Source organism: Adiantum capillus-veneris, chromosome 22 (genome assembly GCF_014529385.1).
Source record: "Adiantum capillus-veneris isolate H3 chromosome 22, ASM1452938v2, whole genome shotgun sequence".
NCBI lineage: Eukaryota > Viridiplantae > Streptophyta > Polypodiopsida > Polypodiales > Pteridaceae > Adiantum > Adiantum capillus-veneris.
The window spans coordinates 147,405,066-147,430,332 of NC_140952.1; positions in this window are offsets into that span (position 1 = coordinate 147,405,066).

Genomic DNA, 25,267 nt, shown 5'->3' on the forward strand with positions numbered 1-25,267 from the left:
AATATGTTTCAATCCCCTTTAAGGTAGATTGAATCCCTCTATGCCCCTCATAAGGAGGAGCATGAGATCCATACATTATTTTCTCACGGAGTGAGCTAGTAATGCATAGTCTATTTCCATAGAGAAAATAACCATCTTGTAAAGTAAATGGTTCCTCTTTCTTCCCTAGTGCAAGGGCTGAAATTACATCTCTAAAATTGGGATCAATAGCATACTCATCTATCATAGAAGATAGATCATTGTGAGTTGCTATGGCTACTTGATTATGCTTGCCAGCATTGTGAGCAATATGAAAATGAAATTGCGAAAGGAAATTTTCCCACCTCATTTGCTTGTCAAAGAGCTTGGTCTGCGTCATGAAATACTTAAGACTTTGGTAATCCATCCTCAGAATGAAAGGAGTCCCCAATAAATAGTGCTTACATGAGTTTAAGGCATGTAGAATTGCGAGGAGTTCCTTCTAGAGCTTGCTCAATAGGGTTGAGCCTTCGACTTCCATAGCCTATGGCATGCCCTTCTTGGAGCAAAACAGCTCCAAGGCAATCACCACAAGCATCACATTGGACCTCAAATGGCTTTGAGAGATCCGGTAGTGTAAGGACAAGTTGAAAGATAATCTTTTCTTTAAGCTTTCCGAAAGCATTGTTCTCCTTGGCAGACCATGTATACCTAACATTTTTCTTTGTTAGGTCATGTAATGGTCCTGCTATTAGTAAGAAATTTTCTATAAAGAGTCTATAGTATGCACACATACCTATAAAGCTTCTTAGTTCATGAGAATTCCTTGGTTTAGGCCATCCTTTTATTACCTCTAATTTTGATGGATCCATTTGGATGCCATCTTGAGAGATAATGTGACCTAAATACTGAATCTTTTGTAAAAAAATTTCACTTTTCTTTCGATTAACATAAAGTTTATTCTCTCTTAGAATTTAAAATATTACCTGGAGGTGTTGCTTGTGTTCGTCTAATGAATTAGAGTAGATGATGATATCATCAAAGAACACTCCAGGAAAGGTGCGGTGAGGCCTGAATAGATTCTCCATCAAGTGGTTGAATGTGGCTGGTACATTGGTCAAGCCAAAAGGCATGACAATGTATTCATAAACACCAAACCTAGTGCAAAATGCGGTCTTTACAATTTCTTGATAAACTATCCTTATTTGATGATAGCCACTTTTTATGTCAATCCTACTGAATTAGGTGGACCCTTGTAGCTTATCAAATAGGTCTTCTACCCGTGGAACGGGAAACCTATTCTTGATAGTGATCCTATTTAGTGCTCTATATTTGACACACATACGATATGTGCCGTCTTTCTTTTGCACTAGTAGCACATGAGAACAAAATGGAGATGAGCTAGGCCTAACCATGCCCTTCTCGACTAACTCATGCACTTGCCTCATAATCTCCTCTTATTGATCTTGCAAAACTCTATAAGGAGGTTTGTTAGGCAGTGAACTTCCTGGAAGAAGTTCAATTGCATGGTCATCATTGCCTCGTTTAGGAGATAGCTCACAAGGGATGTCGTCAATAGAGACATCTTGAAACCCCTTGATAAGATTGGATAACTTTAATTCCTTTTGGTTGTGTATATTTTCTTTTGCTCAAACATTAGGTTCATTTTGAGAGTCTTTAACAAAAACCATGTCACTATGGAAATAGAGCTCTTTATTGACTTATTGAAAGTTTGTGTATGTACAATGGGTATGGTGTTACCCATTTGCTTGCATCTATGTACAAATCTTTTTCCCTGAACCTAAAGGAGATTCTCCTTTCAGGGAATTTAACATTGGCAGCCATGCAATCAAACCATGGTGCCCCTAGGATTACATCCTCATGCTTGAGAGGAGAGATAAAGAAGTTCTCTTTGTCCACATAGCTTTGGACATGGAGCGTCAATTTACCAACTAAGGGAGTGACTGAAGCTTCTTGCCCCTTGAAAGCACCGTCTGCAAGTAGGACATCTCCCATCTCGTAAGCTTGTATGGCTAGCTTGGTGGCCAACTCTGTGGATATGAAATTGTGAGTAGAACCAGGGTCATAAAAGCATCATGTTCTCTTACCTTTCCCCAAGCATGGCATAGAGGAGATCCGTTGTGGTGAGTTTCCTCCTCTTGGATTTTGACCAAGGTAGATCTAGGAGGTTCATGGCGGGTGTTCTTTTGGGGACAAGCACGGTACACATGCCCTTGCTCGCTGCACTTGAAATAGCGGTTATCCTTGCGATAACGCTCAAGCTCTTCAGGAGAAAGTTTATTTTTGCCTTTGTAAACTCCCTTCTCTTTAGCTTTGTTGGAGTTTCCCTTAGGAGACTTTTGGACATTGTCCTTCCCGTTAGGCTCATTGGAACCCTTGTTTTCCATGGGCTTAGAATTTCTTTCAGCCCCCGTTTGGAAATTGATTCGAGAAGCCACCATAGTATGGAGTATAACCGCCGATATGGTGCGTGGCCTTTGGGACTTGACATACTTCACCATTTCTTAATTTAAACCCGCACAAAATTTTTGTTTTTGCTCTCCGAAATCCAACTTCTTGAAGACAGTGGCTTTGAGCTGGAAGTCCCAAAACTTGTCTACATATTTGTGAATGGATTCGTAGGGAGAGAGCTTCAAGCTTCGCCATTCGGTGAGTACTTTTTCTTTGGCATCGGTGGCCAAAAACTACTTCATAATGGAAGCTCTTAAAGGTTTCCATGTTTGTGGAGCTTCACCATTGGCCTGTAGACTAGACCACCATTGTCTGGCGGACTTTTGAAAGTGCATAGCTACATGGTGTAGCTTAGAAGACTCCGTGAAGCCCTCATCTCCAAACGTCGCATTGAACTATTGGATAAAGGACAAGACTTTGTCCGTAGCACCAAAAGTGCCATCATAGGTAAGGAAAGAGATGCTCTTCCTTCCCTCTTTGAAGTTCTTGAGTTTGGACGACCTCTTCCATGCGGCATAGGATTTCCTATGGCCTCTTCTTTTTTATGGTTCAAAGGTTGCACCATCACTTTCTTCAGAAGGTGAAGAATTTGAGGAAGATGGAGAAGAGGGTGACCTCTTTCTCGCCTTTTTCTTGACTTGATCTTCTTTGTCTTCACCATGACTTTCATAAGAGGAAGAGGATGAAGAAGATGGAAAAGAGGGTGTCATCTTTCTCGCCTTTTTCTTCTCTTGCTTTTTGTCATCCCTCTTTGAAGTAGGGTGTGGAGAAGTATGCGATGTTCTTCTCCGTTTTGGAGGTGATGGAGAGCATTTAGCCCGCCATCTTCGTGGAGCCATCTCCATCGAGGTGGCAGGAGACTCACTTATTTCCCGTTCCTTCAGTGGGGGCTCTTGAATTCTCCTTTGAGAAGGAGATGTGTCATCAAGGAGAAAATTTTTGAGCCCTTCATATGGGTCCTCTTCTTCTTCCCGAATCAGAGAGAGAACTCTTTTGGAAGTCTTGCAAGGAGGCTTCCTAGGTGCTCTCTCATCATGGTGGGGAGCTTGGAGAATCCCATGAGCACGAATCTGTCATTGCACTTCACTTTGGAGGGATGGATTTCCCATGGCTTGTTGAAGCCTAGAAACAAGATAGTTAACAAGGATCGGGGCATCATTAGTAGCCTGCTCATTAGAAAAATCAAAGTTATCAACATTAATTTCACTCTCTTTACTATTGTCAGTCATTCTAACAACTTTTAGGTGTAAATGTTTTAGGTGTACTTTGGCACTTCAAGCCCTAGTTGCTACTCCTCTTTACCCCTTTAGTAAAAGCACTCAAGCTACTGTACTCGTGGCTCAAATACTATTAATTGTAAGGAATAGATGAGAGGTTTGTCCAACACCAAAACAGCACCGGCTCCTGTCAAGCTTCTAATGGCTCAACAGTGGTTAATCCATAAGCCCCGTAGGACTCCGCTATTAAGACCATAGCTCTCGACGGTGATCCCCCGCTAACTGCACAAAGGCAGGCGCACTGCAAGGCTGAAAAATCCCTATTCTACTTACTCACATGCAATTAATAATACCAACCATTTATAGCTAGCTTGAGGGCCTCCCTTCTTGAGCAACAAAAGAGAAACCTTGTGCTCTGATACCAATGTAACATTTAATGGACTAGTAACTTGTGTGTAGCGGAAAATAGCATGAAAGTAGTGAGCATTTCATTAGAATAGATTCCTAATGAGAATAACAAGAGTGCTTGGGTGGAGAGAGCAACAAAAAGCATAACACCTAGTTAGATAGCATGAACACTACTTCAAAAGAGAGAGAAATTAAGAAATTGACAATAGTCGAGGACCGGATTTGCATGGAGCCGGTCCCCCCACCGAAAGGCTTTGTATTATGGTTTCTCCCATCAAGAGAGACATTTTACAATACAATCCTTTGTGTTCCTTCAACACTAGCTAGTGCTATGAAGATGGAAACTTCAAGCACTAAGCACAACACTTATTAAACACAACATAAATTCCCTCATGGTCTCAGACCCAAGACCTACACACACCTTCAAAGATGGTGAGATCTAGTGTAAGTCAATAATGCCTTTGAAAAATCAGCCCCCTCTCTCTCTTGGTCGACCCCTCTTGCTATTTGCTCATGCTCACATCCTATTGGACCTCCCCAACCTCAGCTAATGGAAATTAAGCAGCATAAGTGATAGACTTTCTGACATGTGTCCCCTTTCCCCTTTTGTGAGAGCTTTAGGTAATTAATAAATGCAACTAAACTCTCATTGGAACCCTTTGCCTCCTGGCCAATAGGAATCAAGCAAGCCATTAGGCTACTGAATGCTCATTGGACCCCTTGGGAGACTGTCCAATAGTCTTATGGGGAGCTTAATTCTTATTGATTATTTTATTAAGTGTTCTTAAATTAATTAAACTATATTTACTCTAGCCTAATTCTCATTGGTCCACCTCCAAGGTCATGCAATAGAATTTGAGTACACCTTGTGGGCATTTGGGCTAGGGAGCTGACATGTGTCCCTCATTCCCTTTGTGTAAAGGGAGATTGTGTGTGTGTGTGTGTGTGTGTGTGTGTGTGTGTGTGTGTGTGTGTGTGTGTGTGTGTGTGTGTGTGTGTGTGTGTGTGTGTGCGTGTTTCTCTCTCATCTCCTACAACTAGGGCTCGCCCCCTCCTATGTAGGGATGCATGAAGACTTTTGGGACACACACAAAGAATCCAAGTTACCTAATGTTTGACCTTTGGATACAACCTTTGAATTTTGGAACCTTAGCATTTTGGAAGTCTTAATGGGCTGAACCTTAGGGTCTTTTAAGCCCAATGATGCACCTTTTGCAGATGGCCCCCTTTTGGATCCCTATTTTCCCTCCTTTGGATCCTACTGTGGGCCGGTCTGCCAGCTTAACCAATATTCTAGCCTTTTCTCCCGTGGCACTTCCCCATATTAAATGATCAATTTAACATGAGAAAATCAATTAGTAGAATTATATATTAGTTTTTATGAATTCTAGAAGTGGAAGAGCCATGGCCACAGGACTTATGGGAAATCGTAATATGCAATAGAAAGGATGGTAGTGTTACTTTTAAGTCTACAAATATCACAGAGTCAATATGGATCATGAGTTTTATCTTGGAGATATACAATATCTATACGGTTATGCACGAATGGAAGCATCGACAAAGAGTAAACCTAAAGCATTGAAGACTTTTCCACCTTTCAAAGGCAAGCATGAAACAAAATCAGAGGTCATGTAAGTGCCTTCTCAATGGAAGCCAATTCCAAAGATGATGGATACCAAAATTGTCCATGAACTTATATCAACTCCTATACAATGCAAAATAACTTTCTTAGAGCTGTTACAAATTAGACCGCATCTATGGGGAGAATTGGGCAAAAACTTGGAGAAGATAGGGCTAAAAAATCCTAATCAATACATTCGCTTAGATGAAAACATGGAGAAAATTGTCACAAGAAAAATTGAAAGCTAAACCAGTACCTGTGAACAAGGTGGATATTATTGTGAAGGGGAAGAAGGAAATACCACCTTGCCATTGGAAAACAAAGGGGTCAAAATGATTGCTATACTAGATAGCGAGGCTGGAGTGGCCATTTTGAAGAAAGAGATATGGGATAAATGGGGGAGAACAACACTCAGAAAAACAAGAATGAAACTATACAACTTGCAAATGAATATGTAAAGAGGATAGTGACTAAGCTGGAATAGATTGTAGTATCCTCATGCAAAATTGAGTATGAGCATACCTTTGCAATAGTGAATTTTGGAAAGAGCAAAAAATTGATGTCATTCTAGAAATACCATTCATGGATCAACTTAAATTGGTACAAGATTGGGGCTATGATCATATCTACTTGCAGAATAAGGAAATTACTATGAGGATCAACATGAAGAATCATAGTTATATAGATGTTGGTCAAAATCTTGTAGAGGAATTTGACTCAATAATGGTCAACAAGAAAGAGATACTTACATGCTTGCAAATCAAAGCACATATTTGAATATGTGGAGCCTCCAAATCTGAGAGATTCTTATCCGTTCAACAGTGAGATGCTACCAAGATGGAGTGAACATTCATACCTTTTCTCACCATTCTATAGATTGAAAGCTAACCATCAATCATCAAAGAAACTTAAACACTCATGCTGATAGCTAGAAGGCTATACAAGCAAGAAAATGATAGTACATTGAAGCTATGTATAGTTCCAAATGAGAAAAATGTGAATACTTGAGCCAAGCTCATGTGAAAAACACAAGAATTCACAATAAAAAATGCAAACATATCAAAGATTAATGAGACTAGGTGTATAGTAGAAGAGGGTGCAAAGAAGTGTTCATGACTAAATTAGTTCATGTGAAATTTCTGCAACTAAGCCACGTGTAGAACGTGCAACATTCTTCAGAGGCATAGTAGCACCTAAGTGGAGCTCATATATTGTGGATTACCTAACAAAAGGAATCTTACTTGAGAGATTGAGTAAAGCAATATTGAAATCCATTAGATTGAAGCAGAGAGTTACATGTTGATAGAAGATCACCTCTATAAGAGAGGAAAGGAGAATCAATTGAGAATGTGTGCCACATAAGGTGAATACATTCTGATCTTAGAATACTAGACAAGCATGCGGAATTTTTTTTGCTAACAAAACTATGAAAGCAATTCTTGTTGTAGGATTCTAGTGGCCGACCTTGTTCATGGATGCAGAGACATATGTAAAGAGATGTGACAAATGACAACGAACAAAAGTACCTATGTGGAGAGGCAAAATTACCTTACGATCAATGATGGAGACAAAAGCTTTTGTGAAGTGGGGTATAGGCTTTGTAGTACAGATAGAACCTCCCACGTATTGTACACATGCTCAATATATCATAGTGGCCACATACTATCTGATCAAATGGATCAAATCAAAAGCTACATAGAAGAACAAAAACAAGGTAGTTCCTGTATGAGAATGCCTTTATAAGGTATGGGCTACCAATTGAGATAGTCATCAATAGAGAGACTCACTTCCTAAACAAAGTGATTGTATTCTTACTAGATGAGTTCATGGTAATTCATCACAAATCAACACCTTATCACCCTCAAGCTAATGGAAAACTTGAGAGCACAAACAAATCCTATGCATGACACTTACAAAGATAGTGAATGAGTTGAGAGCGGATTGGGACTAGAAGCTACATTGAGCTTTATGGGCATATTGAGTAGCTTAAAAAAAAACAATTGGAACAACACCTTTTAACTTGGTGTTTGGACATAATGCCATGATAGCCATAGAATTCTCGATTTCCACACTTTGAGTAGCCAAGGACTTAGAGTGGACAAGTCATACCACAGAGACTAGATCTTCTTGAAAGACAGGACAAGACATGCCTACAAGCTATCGTAGGTATCTACGTACAAAAAAAAAATGCATGAAGGAGTTTCACAATCAACATGTAGCTAACAAAGAGTTAAAAAAAGATGACTATTTTTAATTTACACCTTGAAAAAACACTTCAAAAAATTGAGAAGGCGAGGTAATAACCCATTTGTGATTCATGACATATCATTAAGTGGAGACATAAAAAGTGCCACATTAAAGGGAGAAGAGATGCCCAACTAGATTAGTGGATGCAACTTGAAGAAATATAATTTACCACTAACCACAATAATGCTAGAAAAGATCCACGATGCACCAAAAACAAAGAAGCAAGCTCGGGCTAATCAAGCACATGCTCAAGTGGAAGATAACTCGTGGATTTTGAAGTGCAAGAAATGAAAGAACCACGAACAAATTTTGTCACAACCTGCAATAGCCTCTCCTGAAATCAAAGCAATTTAGATAAAGCAAAATTATCTTGGAGGTATGGATGATATCATTTGATGGATTCACACAGCAAGCACTTGTTGACACTGGAGCTCGAGCCAATGCCATCAAGTAGTCCACATACATAAAGATGTCAGATGTACCCTTAAAAAAAAGTCAAATAGAGTTGAGAGCTGCCAATCAAGGCAAAATGGTCAGCTTAGGTCAATATAATCTCTTAATCAACATCAATGGCAATCAATCTACACATCAATTTCATGTCATGGCCAATATATCTTAATAAAGCGGTCATCCTGGGTATCCCTTGGATCTATACTTACCAAGTAGTTTCACATTGGCAGGAGAATACTTTAAAGTTCAACCTTAACAACACCACTTTTGTCACTTTGTTGGCACAAAGTGATCATATATGAGAAGTACAACCCATTGTGAAAGATTCGTAGCCAGTGATGACACCTTAGCTATGACGCTTCAACAGACAAACCACAAAGCAATTATGGATGAAGAAGTCCATCACGGCCAACAAGCCTAAGCAAATATGGATATCAAATCCAATCAATCTACAAGTGCAGACCATAGCAAAGTGGCAGCCATCTCCAAAAAAAGTCTCAACAACCTTGACGTAGTTATACTTGAGAGTGAAAACCCAAACAACAACATGCAGCTAAAGCAAGCCAACATGCACCTAAAGCAAGCCAACCAAGTGTCAATGGATTCCAAAGCAAAAACAATCTAATCAACCCCAACAAAACAACATCACTTGGCAATGGAGATCAAAACAACCATTTTGATGACCAGCTCAATAGTCTCCACCAATCACATATACCAAGTACAAGCGGATACCAAAGAAGCCACAAACAATGGAAATCAATCCAGAAAAATGTCCACTATCAACAAAGAGGATGCCATCTTCAAATACTTTTATTGAACCACGTAGTATAGATAGAGCCTTGATAACAAAAACCACTAAACAATTTGTTCACAACCCACATCTTACATAGCATATTGTTGCCCCATGCATATCGTCCATTGGCATAATGTAGCCACATTGCACGGCCTTGCATAGACACTAAGTTAACACCCATGCCCACTATCAACAAAGAGGATGCCATCTTCAAATACTCTTATTGAACCACATAGTATAGATAGAGCCTTGATAACAAAAACCACTAAACAATTTGTTCACAACCCACATCTTGCATAGCATATTGTTGCCCCATGCATATCTTCCATTGGCATAATGTAGCCTATTGCACGATCATGAGATGCAAGATGATGAGAATTCATGTGTATAGTGTATAAAGTGTGTTTTTTTTGCTTAATTTTTGCTTTTTATTTACTTTATATTTATTTTTTAGCTGTTATGAGGCATAAGAATGAGCTGTATTAACAGATCTTTGATAATCATGATGTCTGGAGTAAGAGTATGTGTATATGAGTGTGCAAAATGATTTTGGCTAATTTTTGGTCAAATAATATTAGTTGTCAATATTTTTCTTATATTTTTAGCTAATAAAGATAAAAATTAATAAAATTATCTAAAAGAACCAAAATCAATTTTTTAAAGAAAACACCTGATCAACAAAGCAAGAGCTTCAAACATGTTTTCCATCACCCAAATTCAGCAATATTTCACCAATGGATTACCAAGACCCTCGCCTACTCACTTTGCAAAATAAAATAAAATCCATGTCCCAAGAGTTGTTTGCAGCTAGATCAAGCCTTGGGAAAGTCAACCCTCAAGTTTGGGCAAAAATAAAAACCACAAATCTTAAAAAATCAATCTGCAAATGGCTATTTTTGACACAAGCCAAAAAACAATGATACAAATCCCAAAAGTTGATGACCAAAGGCTTAGGGAACATGTTTAGATGCTTCCCACGAGTTTAGTGAGAAATAGATTCCAAACATGGATCGTGATCCATGACCCCTAGGTGCAAAACTCGTAGATTTTGGTTCCCAAGTGTTTTGAAGTATTAGAAGCGGCAAGTAATCAGGAAAATTGTTCAAGCTTGGTTAAAATTCCAAGGAATTGCATCTTCAGAGTGTCAAAGTGTCATAAGCTAGGGTTTTGGGAAAGAAGAACCTTAAAATGGAGTTTTGAACATATGGAATGCTCAAGAAGTCAAAGTGCAACCCAAAATTGCTTAGAAAAAGTGTAAGATTTGATAGCAAGGCTAGGAAGGCCAATCATAGTTAAATGGCAGTGAGATTTAAAGGGCAAGTAGAGATAGAGATGTTGTTCAACATCCAAGCATTAGAATCATAAAAACCAACACATATTAACCAAAGAAGTGCATTAAAGTGGGCTCCAAAAAATAGATATAATCAAAGTCAAAAAAATAGGGCCATAAACTGGGAAATAGGGTTAACTCAGTGAATATAGATTTGATTTGAAAAATATTCACCACCACTGTGCTAGGATAGGCTATATGAACATATCCACAAAGACTTAGCCCAAAATGTGGCCCAACATGGATCATGATCCATGTACCTTTTCAAGACTTTTGGACCACGACCCAATCTTCACAACCCACATTCCATTGAAAGTTTAACCCTATCCATTTGAACATCAAAGTCCTTGTGAAAGTCCCAAAATTCTCTAAGTCTACAAAACAACTACAAAATTTGACTTACAATCCCAATTAGTGATCCAAAGCACAAAAGTATTCACCCATAGAATCCCTTGATGATGCTGCAAGCAGAGGTGCATAGAGCCCTACAAAAAACAACAAAAACCACATGCTACAACCCTTAAAATAGACAAATCTGCATACCTAGCAAACCTTGTGAGCATACAGTCAAAGTTGTATGCAAACAGAGAGATTCATAGAGAGTGAGAGAGAGTAAGAGAGCATGTGCGGATGCACCTCCTAGAGCGGAGTGCTATGCCAACATGGAAAGCAAGAAGAGAGGAGAGGAGAGTTGAATAGACACAAGCACTAGGTGCAATCTCCCCTCGTGCAAGAGTGAGCAATTTTCTCTTGCACCTATTTATGTATAGATTTCTTGAATGCTTAAAATGAATACACATTGGCTAGTTAGAAGTAAATGCCCATAGCTCATAAAGAGCACTTGAATAATAAAATATACATAAATGTGATGTCCTTTTGCATAGCCCATAGTTCGGTCATGCTTTTCCACTGATCAACTGCAATAAAATAATTATATATCAATTTTCATTGCATGCCTGTTCGTTAGAAAGCAATCGTCCTCAGTTGCTAAGATAAGAATCTGCAAACCTACTTGGTAGAAACAATAGTTAGTATTCTGTGTCAAGAATGTCACATATTGAAAGAAAAACTCATAAAATTAAACAACATAGCTTATGACTATCTTCATCCACATACTACATATTCTAGTGTCCCATACCACTAAAATAAACAACATATTCCATACCCTGATGAATCAAGATATCATTGGTCACACTCATTGTTCATTAAATCATTTTGCCTAAATCTTAAGTCCAATTTCATAAACATTGTTGCGACAAAAGATCATCATATACCAATTTCAATTCCAAATCCTAATATAAATCTGAATCCCATTATCTTTCATTTTATATACACGATAATCAAATCATACTACGAACAATGGTGGCCAGACATGCACTACAACATGATTTTGTGATCGATGTTGTCTAAAACGACAAATCTATACCAGTAAGATGTGCTCCATAAATCGGCAAGTCTGCACTAATGCTACCTAAATCAACATTTTTCATCTAATTTTGTACTGCCTAAATAAAAAAATTTGCAATTAATATTGTTTAGAATAGTGAATCTATAATTTTTCGGTGTGCTACCTAAATCAGTGAATCTTATCTTGTGCTGTTTAAATTGATAAATTTGCATGGATAATTGGTGTTTCCTAAATCAATGAATCTACACCAAGATAAGTATTTACACACTTCCTAAATTGGCAAATTTGTGTGCGCATGACCAATGTGCTAGACAAGGCAGCATTTAAAAAAAACATTACTTGATACCAAATTGGAGTAGGTTTAAATGCTAAAGTATGTACCAAGTATTGAACGATCATCCCAAATTAGGTAAGCTCATCTGAGTGGTAGCATAGCTTCATGACAATTTATCTCATTAGAAATTCCAATCAATGTAAGCATAAGCCATGACATTAAAAATAATTGATTTTGAAGTTATAACACAATATAGACAAGTAAAAGGGCCTTGTGTTTTAAAATTATCCGACGGTGTTCTTGCTTGTTTTGCAAAATTGCTTGAGTGTAGCAAAGTCACTTAAAAGAAATTAAATATAATGAGCATTAATTTATCAAGCCGATATTAAATTAGGAGATTGTTATATAAGATGTTGCTGTAATAAATGGTGAGAAATATGGAGAGTTTAACATAAGAAGGGAGGTAGAGTAAGTAGTAGGGTGGTGGATTATATATGGTATTTGGGTTTAAAGATACATAGAGAGAGAGAGAGAGAGAGAGAGAGAGAGAGAGAGAGAGAGAGAGAGCTTGCTCATGAGAGGTAATTATCTTGCTAGATGTATACTATCAAAATGCATTGAGAATTTTCATACTTGGAGGTTTTTTTAAAGGAAAAGGTAGTAGCCAAATTGATAATCAAGTTGTGCCAATTGAGACTGTGTACTTGTATTTTATGACTAACTTTTTGTGAAAACAAATAGTCTTTAAAACAGGAAAATCTCCACACATTTTTAAAGTGCCACAAACCATATTTTGTACAAAATGCATTGAGAATTTTCATACTTGGAGGTTTTTTGAAGGAAAAGGTAGTAGCCAGATTGATAATCAAGCTGTATTAGTTGAGATTGTATACTTGTATATTCTGACTACTTTTTTGTGAAAAGTAATTGTCTCCAAAACAAGAAAATCTCCACACATTTTTAAAGTACCACAAACCATATTTGGTACAGATGCATATAATATTTAATTAACATCAATTTAGAGATTCTAAGGCTATAATTGTTAGTGATTGCTACAAGCCTTACCCAACTATTTAAAAACCATAAAAGGAAGAGCAGCAAAGAGAGAGCACAACAACTGGCATACATATCTTAAAGAGTCTTGGAAGTAGGATAGCATGCTGGTTGTTAGTTCATTATGAAGTATCTTATCTATGTAAGAGTGATAGTGTGTGTACTGTGTGTGGATGATTTTACAAACAATTAATACTTGATTAGACAAAGAAATAACGTCCTTCAACAAAGGAAATATTTTATGAGACCTAGTGTGAATTATGGGGATAGGGGTAAGGGCGGGGCATCCAAGGAAAGTGGCAGAAGCTTCATAGTCAAATACCAAAGCTTTTGCTCATCTATTTATTAGAAAATTACCATACAAAGAAACAAAGGTCATGAGTGTAGTAAGAGAGCATTGAGTTCTTGCAAAAAATAGAATTGCATGTGGTAATGCAAGGATTGGCTCTATTATGTTATTTTGGAATATCAATGTCACTTTACAAAGGTATGGCGCAAGGTCTAGTTTTGTAAAGCAATTAATTAAACAAAACATTTATCAATGTCTTTGATAAAATAAAATTTTCTAAAGGTAAAGGAAGACATACTTGTGTTTTGCATTTTTTTGAGTATCCAAGAAATATTGCAATTAATTGCTGGCAATAAGCTTCAGAATGCTTATATAAATGCCTCGATTGTCAATGAGCACGTTTTTTAATTAAGTGAAGCAATTATGACTAGTATATTCTATACATGGCATCTACACATAGTAAAACTATGATTACTTTTGAACACTTTATGTGCTTATCCATTTAACCCACAACATTGAACTATTGGGCCTAATTTCAATTAATAAAGCCAGTTATAGGCAAGTTTTGAGAGACACAAAAGCATTCAAGCCTACAATTTGATATTATTTGACTCAAAAAAAGAAACATGCTCCGATTCCAAAATTTACAGATTTGGTTGAGATAAATATGCAAGTGTCACTGCTTGCTACACGTAGGTAAGGATGTTTGGATGACTGGGAATAAAATTAGCGTTTATGTAAGCGATATGGATCAGAAGACAAGGTGAGGTCTACTAACACATGCTTGAGTGGATTATGAGTACGCGGATCCCCATTATCATCTCTTGTGGGATTTCCACCATCATGACAATCGTTGCGTGCACTTTTGCTAAGTAATGAGTATTATCACCATTGTGTGGTGTTGGTCCTCTGCTTTCAACATACACCCATGTGAAAATGCCTTATGGTGTTGTTCTGCAATGATAGTCCTTACTAATAATGGATCAATGTTTCTTGCCCTTTGCAGACCTTCAAGATGAGGGATAATTGCATTATGACTACTTTGAAGAAGAGCAAGTTGAGGGGTGGTTAGAAATTGACTTGGAACATGTAGATTCTTCCTCTTACTTATCATCATTAGACTACTATAGATGGAAGCATGGAGAGCCTTACAAAATATATGGCCGGATGGTAGTAAGATAGAGTGTTGGGCTGATTGGCCCAGTGCAATTAGGGTGGCCAATAGACCGTGGTTGATGTCCACCTGGCTATGGATAAAATCAATATTTTTAATGGTTCTTTGGATATCGTTGATCGCCTTAAATGAACTATTGGTACTTGTTAGTAGTGCTCTAGTTTGGGAGCTCCACAAGCTTTTTTCTTTTCTTTTTGGGTCGTGCCTGTATATTGCACAAAAAAAAGAGAGGTTGGAAGTGTCGAGGCTTGCATCAATCCATTTGTAGGTGACATCAACAACAATCGGAGATGTAGAGGGCTGAGCAGAGAGCTGCATGAGAGGTAGACTGCAGGGTTGCGGCCTTGTTTGGAAAAAGAGGCCACGCAACGGCTCATTCTAAATATTGGACTCTAGAGGATGTGGATCCCTCTAGAGTTTGCCACATGGTGCGCTAGGCAACTAGCTTGATCGGTTGCCGGTCACATTTCATGCCTTAGTTTTTTCCAAGGTTGGAAAAATGTTCAAACAGAAAAGGTGTTTAATCACCAAAAGCATGTTAATTCATGCACGTGGTTTGATCTTGCACGGATGTGTTGAGAGTCGAGTGATTTACCACCGAGCTAAACACATCTCACTGCTTGGAAATTTTTTTCACAAGGTTAGAAGCCCGCACTTTTGGGGGGGTTCTTTATGTGTATGAACACCCCGATTTTTGATTGTGCCATGTAGGCATAGAGTCCATTTTTTAGACAAACCCCAACGTAGCTGGTAGAATTATGTAATTGTACTTAGCTTTTGATTATCAAAATGTTTATATTTGGAGGGTAGCCTATGCTCTGATACCATTGCTACAGGCGAGGGCAGAGAGAGCCATATAAAAAACAACAAAAACCACATTCTGCAATCCATAAAAGTTCAAATTTGCATACCTGAAAAATCCTATCAGCATATTGTCTGTTTCAAGCTTATGTAATAAAAAAATGATATATAATTATTTTACTATAGCTGACAGGTGAAAAAAGCATGACCAAGCTATGGGCTATGCAAAAGGACATCACATTTATGTATATTTAATTATTCAAGTGCTCTTTATGAGCATGTAAGAGGAAACTACTCACTCTTGCATGGGGGATATTGCACTCAGTGCCTATGTCTATTCTTCTCTCCTCTCCTCTCTTCTTGCTTGCCATGCCCCTGTAGCACTCTACTCTAGAAGGCGCATCTGCACATGCTCTCTTACTCTCTCTCGCTCTCTGTTTGCGTACGACTTTGACTATATGCTCACATGATTTACTAGGTATGCATATTTGTCTGTTTTATGGGTTGTAACATATGGTTTTTAATGTTTTGTTTAGGGCTCTCTACGTCCCTGTGCCTGCATCAAATCATGCTAAATCAAATGGTGTAAAAACCACTCCAAAATGTATTCCAACATGGATCATGATCCATGTATATCAAGCCCAGATTTGACTTGAAATAGTCTATACTAGTGCCTATAGTTGTCCTAGACACAATGGTACAGTTTTGTCAAATTTGGATCTCTTTTTCTCAAGTTATGCTCAATTTTCAATTTATGATCAAATTTGCATAAAAACGACTTTTTCAATAACTTTTGATCAATTGTTGGACACTAAAGGTTTAAAATGTTGGTAGAAGGATGCCTCGTTGACTTGCGTAGAATGGGTGGGAAGAAGATCCTCACGAGATCATTGACATCTCATGAAATAAAAAGGCACATGTCACAGATGAGGAGTTAGAGCAGATTCCTGCCAACATATTTATCAAAAAGGTTCATCTAGTTGACATAACCAAGGTAAAAGCTACCATCTTATCCAAAGAGCTCTAGACCCTGCACCAAAAGCCAGAGGTGATGATAGTTCGCGATATGTGCAATTGGACAGTTTTTGTAGACTACCTCTATTGGAAAAAAATGGATTTTCATAGAGCCCATGAGTTGATGAGCAGTATCTAATACAATGGCAAAACAACCCTGACAGATAAGGATGGAGCTGTTGTCTAAGTAAAGATCAAAACCTCCATTGAGGGAAATTTTTTGGTGAGCATTTTTTTACGAGTGCTTTTTTGGAATCCAGCAAGCAGATTTCAAATATATTCCCTTTCTCTCTCTCTCTCCCTCTCTCTCCCTATCTGTCTCTCTCTCTCCCTCTCTACAAAAACTTGTTATGATTTTTAGAAAAAAAAAAATCAAAATCATTAATAAGGAAAGAGAGAGTCGATATCTCAAAGGGATTGCTCGTAGGTCACGGAATGCACCAGGCTCTACAGTAGTCTCTTTCTATTACTTTTCCTACCCTCTCTCCTCTCGCTCCCTCTCTCTCTCTCTCTCTCTCTCTCTCTCTCTCTCTCTCCCCCCCTAACTAAAGAGATAAAGTGCACACCTAAAAATTTTGCTATTTGTAGGTTTAAATTGGAAGCCAAATCTTGAGTCTACACATACTCATTCTTCTTCATTGATAATTGCTTCTAATGTCCCAAACCTCTCCGACTTCTCCTTTTCCAATCGACATATACTCCTTCTCTCTCACTTCTCCCCCCCCCCCCCCCCCCCCCCCCCCCCCCCCCCCCTCTCTCTCTCTATTACTTTTGAAAATCTAAAAAATGCTCCAAATTTTTCATAATCTAGTCTTTTTCATGGTAGAGATCTATCTTTAAGTGTCTTATGTAGTAAAAATTTAACCATGAGCTTACAAATAGAGGCATTTGAATTCCATACAATTGTTTCATGATATCATGATATGTTTTGATGATACTGACACATTGTTCGTACTAATCATTTGTTACTAAGATGATTATTCTTTCATGGAAATGTGCCATGATGCCATGATGCATTTTCATGATGGTTAAAAATTGCTCATATTGATCATTGAGCATATACATATTAGAGACCCCATTGTATCTGTGCTGGTATTATATATGTGCATATATATTATATCCATTGGATACTCATATTATGGTACTTTATATGTGATGTTGTGTTTTGTTTATTTCAATGTTGTCAAAAGAGTAGCCTTGAAAACAATAAAAGGTGCCCCTCTCATGGTTCTTTGCTGTGACAAGCACATTCTATCTTTGTCATTACTCTATCATTGTCATGTTGTGAACGGGGTATCTTGGTACACAGTCCCACAATTCAAAAAAGAATCAATCATTGCATGAAAAGTAACCTCTCTCTAGTGATTTAATTTTTTGTAAGGATCATCAAGGCTTCAAGTTGCTCCAGTCTCTCTATCAAGTACACCTTGGAGTGACCGTCAAGCTAAATGGTTCCAGTCTTGTGAGAAATTTGGTGGTTTGATTGATTGTGTTCCTAGTAAAGCTAACCCAATTGCACAAACTTCATGTAGTTCATCGACAAAAATACAAGCTTCTACACAACCTCCACCTACCATTGTAAATATCCATAAAAACAAGAAACAATTAGCACCTCCCATTGTAAGTTCACCACCTAAGGCAATGTTACAATTAAGATCATGGGAGTGTACCGTACCACCCTTGCAACTTGATGAAGCACCTAGGGTGGCAGAAAGCTATTGGTCAAAGTATTCACCCATTAAAATTTGGAACAAGTGGTTTCAAAGGGTGACGACATCTTTCCAAAAGGTATGATCTACCCAAGGGGGGGGGGGGGGGGTGTTAGTGAGATCCATCATTTGCTTTCTTCTCTCTTAACCTTCCTCCCTGACCTCTTAACCTCCTAATCTTATGGAATGTATATATATAGCTTTATAATAAAACCAAAAAAAAGAAGAGTAAAAGAGCAAGAGCTACCAAACAAAGAGCTTGGAACCAACAAAACCTGGTCCATAAACCAAAACTCTTAATAACACTTCATGCACAATGACACAACCCTTATGATATTTGTATACTTGAAGAAAGACATGGCGCCCGTTAGGGTTTTCTCCATGTATTCCTCCGTTGCTTGGCCTCTCATTGGAGCTGGTAGCCTAGAGAAGTTGAGCCAAGTTGGCCTCTTCTTTTGCAGTGCTTCATGCACTTGCCATGTCCTTACTCTAGGTACATGACAGAATGTTGGATCTCTTTGTAGAGCTGCAGGTGCTCTTGTGAACAGAATCAGGTATCTCAGATTCTTGTGAACAGAATCAGGTATGTCAGGTGCTCTTGTGAACAAAATCAGGTATCTGAGATTCTTGTTCAACTAGCTTAACCTCCACTTTGGGTGGTCTTTATCTGTGCCATCTTCTTGCATATCCTTGTACAACCTTTCTTTTGCCTATAATAGTTCTACTTTGATGAGAGGGTATGGCAGGGATTTTTGGTGCCATTGAGTGTTGATCTGATTGGGAGTGAGTTGAGTGACGTTGACAGAGTGTAAAACTCTCAACTCCCAATCCATAGCGGCCTTCCACTGCTCATCCACCTCTAAGGTGATCTTCTCCTTCAATGCGTCTTCTTCAACTTTTAATTGTTGGACCATTGGCACTGTATCTGCATCTGTGATGTGAACCTGAAAATATTCATCACCACTCGGCTCTACTGTGGAATTTCTCAAAAATCCATCTAAGAAGCTGTAAGCTTCTTTTCCCGCAACTCGTTCTAATACATGCTCAATTATTGGAAGAGGAAAGTTGTCTCTAATGGTGGCTGCATTCACATTTCTGAGATTAACACACACTTGTAATTTCCCATTCTTCTTAGGTACTAGCACAATTGGGGACACCCAATCTGTGTGTTCAATTTTGTAAATGAACTCGGCTTCCTTTAGTTTTTCAATCTTTTCTTTTATCTTCTTGGAAAATGTTTTGTTATACGTGTATGGTCTCTGTCTACTTGGTTTTGTGTCATCTCTCATGGGTATAGTATGTTGACAGATTTTTGGATCAATACCCTTGAGATCCTTGTAAGACCAAGCGAAGATATTCTTAACAAGCTCATCAAAAGCTTTTCTTCTTCTTATGTTACGTCATTTGCAATGTAAGCAGGTCTAGGCTCTTCTCTTGGTTCCGCCAAGTCTACCCTTTTAGCATTTTCAGGCCCATCGTAAGATTCACCTTGTTTCTGTAGTTCCCTAACAGGTTGTTCAATTATGATTTTCCAATCTTGGAGAGTATAATTTTTGTAATGGGATGGAACATGCATTGCATCCTTACCATCTTCTTCCATGGTTTCCATTTCGGTTGTGTAAATCTCCTCTAGAGCTTTTTTCAAATCTTGATACTTCTTTTTCCGCTCGACTCTAGTCATGAGTGGTTTCTTATCTTGAGATTTTTCTTGAGTACCCTTCCTTGTTTTTCTCGATGTCTGAGACATTTCTGAGTTGTTGTTTGAAGGATATCTACCAGTTATTTTGTCGTTGACACAATCATTAGCATCTATTTGCATTAGGAATTGTGTTTTACTGGAGACTGATGGAATAGGTCATGTTTTCACAATTCCGGTGTCCCTCTTTCGTCTATATCATTTTTGTCTTCTTGATTTCTGGTTTGGAAAGTCAAAAAACTTTTCCTCCCCTCCCTTTAAGAGTAACTTAGCTCTCGTATGCTCTTTTTCTAACCCCGAATCTTCTGAGGTAGCTGAGTGTTCATCTAACTCATCAGTTGCATCGTAATAGAGGTCTAAAAAGACTTGTTGAGCTTTCACTAAGTCCTTGGGTTCCTCATCCTCGTTTTCAATTTTGAGGATTGAAATCATTTGGATGGGAATTATGTCGTAGCCATCCTCATTGCAAAATTGAGTAGTCATAGAAGTATTCACACATACATCCATTGTCGCTAAAATTTGAGTCCACTCGAATGGCTCAAATAAATGCTCTGGAAAGGGTTCAGGTACGTAGGCTTCGTCAGTGCAGTCCCTTTCTAGGATACATTCTTCTCGTCTTAAGCTTCTGTTTTCTGAAGCTCCGCACATCTAAATAGTCGTGTCTTTGTTTAACCAGGATGGGAGTTTAGTTTCAGCCGAAGAGACTGAATCAAACTCTTGGATGGGTGTTTTCAAGACATCTCTATAAGTGTGATCTTTTAGATTGACTCTTGTTATAGATCCCACTTGCTTCAAGTACAGATAGTTGTTTCCCCAATTTTGGATAAGCTGTACCTGTCGCATGAAAGGTCTTCCCAATATGATTTCATAGTTGAGTTTTTCCCAAAGTCTACTATGGCAAATGTGTGTTGATATTTAATTCCACAGAAATTGACTATCACTTTTCAACCAGCCCTAATGGTCTCTCAATGTGTCCGTCAGCCAACTACAATTTCATTTGAGTTTTTCTGATGGCCGGCTGTCCCCAGGATTCCCATACTACTGTAGTGGCTATGGCTATGCCAACTCCACTATCCAGTATTGCCATGGTTTCAATGTCATTATTTCATTGGGAGGGTGGTGTTTCCTTCTTCCCCTTCATAATATTCTCCGACCTTGTTCATAGAAACTGATCGAATCTCTTTGTTTTCCATTTTATTTTTCAGTTTTCTCAAATTCTTCGATATTAACCCCGTTATCCCCACATTCTCTAGGGTTTTCCTGTAAATCATTCCACAAGTATGGTCTGAGTTTTAAGAGTTCCCAAGGTAAGAGTGCATTGGATGGGTGTAGACATGATCGAATGAACGTTGTCTACTTCTAGGGTCTGTTCAGCTCTTTTTACTTGAGTGGTCTTGCACACGATGGATTCATCGTCGTTATCTCCCAAGTAAGAAGGTAATGTTTTTAATATCAATGGTTTCGACATTCCTGAAGCTTCTGACCCGCAATCCCCGTACAAGGATTGTAAATCCATGTTCATATCAGAAGGTAGGTTATCCAACCAGACTTCCTCTATGGGAGCTGACTTTAGAGTTAGGCTCCCATCATTGATCTCTCTCACTTTTTCCCAATAAGTGTCCTAGCCAGTCTTCCTCTACGAATAGAACTTCGTCTATTACTACACCTTCACTGTCCGGCACTATAAGCTCTGGTTCATTTGTTTCAAGGTGGGGTTCTGCCACCACATCGGATTTTGCTTTTGTTTCTTCTACCACAAGCTCTTCAGGTTTTGCAATACTTTCCATCTTGGGTTTTTGTTTTTCCAGCATTTCTTGCGTGATTCTTACCAAAATTTGATAAGCTTCCAGCTTACTGCTTCCATGTCTGGAGATGGATAGTTTTTTAACTTGTTTTTCATGTTTTGGCCTGCTTTAAGTCCTGCTTGGTAGGCTTCCAAGGCGGCACTAAAAGGCTCAAAAATTTTATCAACCAGAATGGATCCTCCATATTTCACGGTTGTTTCCTTGAATTCACTACCAGTTTCTTTCAACTTGTCCTGGGCTAGCATTTTTGCTTTCTCTTCGATTTCAACCTGTTGTTTTTGTTTTCTCATCTCATATCTTTTGCTTTTACTCCTTTTGATTCTTTGAGAAGAAACTTTCGTGTTCTCCAAATCATCAGAGGAGTTGTGTTTCTTTTTTTTTGCGTGTGCTCTAGTGATTACCTTGATTGGAACAATCGGTTCACTCTTTGATGAGCTACTAGGCATCACTTGGACTATGTTTACTACAGTTTTTCCCTTGTTCAAAGGATTTTTTGGACAATCTTCCAGAAAGTGTCCTCCCTTTTTGCAACATTGTATGCAATAGGCTTCAATTGGTTTGAGGTTTTTGTCAGGCTCTAGACATTCGTTTTTCCAATGGTCATCAGCTTCACAATTATAACAGTTTCTTGATCTAGGCTTCATCATGGGTCTTCCCATGGGAGATTTGACACCTTGATTAGCTACATAATACATTGGTACGAGCTCTGGTGGAGCATAAGTCATGGTTTCTTCCATTGGTGGTGGATGTGGATTATACCAATCTCCTTCTACCATTACTGTAGATGGACTAGGCTCTGCATAGGGTGTAACAGGCACAATGCTTGTTCATCTATGACTCCTTTAGAGTGCATGTACTTTACAGGCACTGCATTATGTCCTGGATACAGAGGTTGTTGTCCCAACATAGGTTGAGATCTTTCCATACCCATTGGTGGTCTTTGAGCTTGGGCCATATTAGGTTGATATCTGTACATGGGTTGTCCTTGTGGCCTCATGGGCACGTACTAAACATTCCCATCATACTTTGGTCTGAAGTAGCACTCATGGGTCTTATGGTTGTTCCATTTACCCTTGATTTCACACCATTTTTTTGGCCTAATTGGTTGTCCCTGTGTGGAGGTATACCTTGTCTTGGTCCTCTCATAGGTGCTTTTTGCATATTGTTCATCATGTCATTCATCCTTTTTAGCATATCTTCTATAGCTGAGAGTGGTGCCGCAGCAGCCGTTCCCACTTGTGCTGGTTTTGTGGATGTTGTTTTCTCACTTTGGTTATCCTTAGGGAAATCTTCTTCGTTGAAAATTTCGCAATTGTCTCCTAGGTCAATAGCATCAGACACACACACTTCTAGGGTTGTATGCTTTTTACTATAGAGTATAGCATGAAGTTCTTTGTTTAGCAGACCATCCAGAAACAAAGATACTAGTCGTTGTTTTGCAGGTATCTCCATCTCTGGGCATCTGGCAATATATTGTCTCATTTGAGTTGCACAATCCCTAACAGACTCGCCATGTTTCTGTTTAAAGCTGTAGACTTGAGCTACAGTATTATGTTTGATCCCCGTTTTGGAACAAGCAGCTACAAATCCTTGAGCTAATGTGCTCAAATCCATGATTGACCTTGGTGGAATGTTTTGGAACCATTCCTTCTAATGTCATTCCAAACCCCTTGAATTGAGTATGGAAATCGAATATACGCTCTGCTCTTAGCACTTTGCTTAAAGCTTGCTAAGTGGTCGTATGGATATCTTGATCCACTGTATTTTCTGACCCATTTTTGAAAATCAGCTGGTCTGACGCATCTGTTTGGTTCAACTCTAGGTCTTCTGGGAGTTGGTCCTGTTCTGAGTCCTTCAAACCAGTAATAGTGACTCATGTAGCCCTGGACTGGCATCAATGCGAATAGCATACTCCTTGTTAGGTTCCAAGTAAACCTGGGCTCCATGACGGTTAGTCTTGTAAAAAGATAGTATATGCTTATAGCACACTGTCGTTCCGGTTTTCGAGTGAGTAGAGTAAGAAGACATTTCGGATATTGAATCTGAAAAAGTGTCTGACATTTCTTCAGGAATTGTGTGCAAATTGTCTTGATTCACGCTTTCTTCAATCGATACTCTACTGGAGGTTTCTTCGAGTATGCCTTGATTTCCTAGTACACGACCACATCTAAGGTTCATATAGACTTATGAAGCCCCGGATAGAGTACTCACCTTTGGATTGACTTGTCGTCAATTTCCACTTGATTCAATTGCAACTTTCTGTCAAGCCATAGATTCTTTGTCTACAACCTGATTCTTGTACAAAATTGACCAAGTTAGCTATTCTTCTATAAAGACAGTACAGTTTTTTCTATTCTCATAATTGGTCTCTGTGTATCACTTCAAATCGAGCTATGAGAGTCAAAGACTTTCAAATTCGACTTTAGCAAAAATCAAAGGTTTGATCTGCAACCTGAAAACTATGTGTAAATGTACCAATTTTGATCTGATTGAACCCAAAATTTCCCTGTAGCTTTATATTATGTTGGTCTATCACTGTATAAGTTCAAAAGTAAAAAATGATGTCTCTGGATAGCACAAGTAAATAATCGCGATTATTTATTTTTGTCAATTTTTTGCACTTTCTTGATCGGTTTGGCAAGTATACAACTTGTTAAAGTCTTTGGACAAGTTTCAACAAGTTTGGATAAAATCTGATCAAGTTTATCAACTGTTTGGTGTCCGCAGACTCCGATTTTGAGAATCTGGCTTAAGTCTCACTTTTGGGATCCAAATTTCACCAAAATTGATTTGTGAGGTCTACTTGATATGCTTGACCTTGTGGTGCACTCAAATTTGCAAAATCATCAAGTTTTGAAGCAGATGTAAATAATCGCGATTATTTACTCCAGCTAGATTTTTGCAAGTTTTTTTCCCAACTTTGACACAGATCTGTTAAGCACCTTAAGTTAAGGTCACTAGCCAAGTTTCATCAAGTTTGGACAATTTTTAGTAAAATGCTCATCAAATTATCTGTCTGAAGACTAACTTTGCAATTTTAGTCACAAATTTCACTCCAGTGGTCCAAATCTTACCAAATTTGGTTTGTGGGCTTATTACAACATGGTGAAGCTAGTGGTATGCAGACTTGGTCAAAAAAGTTGAAAAATAGGATAGATGTAAATAATCGCGATTATTTACTTTTGACAAATTTTTGTAAATTTTTGGTCAACTGAGCATATACACATGTTTATCACATCAACTTAAGCCTATGAATCAAATTTCAACAAGTTTGGATAAATTTTCCCCCAATTTATACTCAAGATTCAAAAAGTCAGTACAAACTTTAGTTTTTACCCAGTTTTTTGTCAGTTTAGTGATCCAAATCTCTTGGGCCTTTACAAAAGTTGTTTGTACACATGCAATGAGTCAATGTATGAACCTTGGACAATTTAGAGAAGAAAGTTAATAATTGCGATTATTAACTTTAAGATTAAAATGAGCACTTTTTTGCAATTTTCTCAGAGACGGTCTTTATATGAGCTAGTTTAAGCCTATGAATCAAGTCA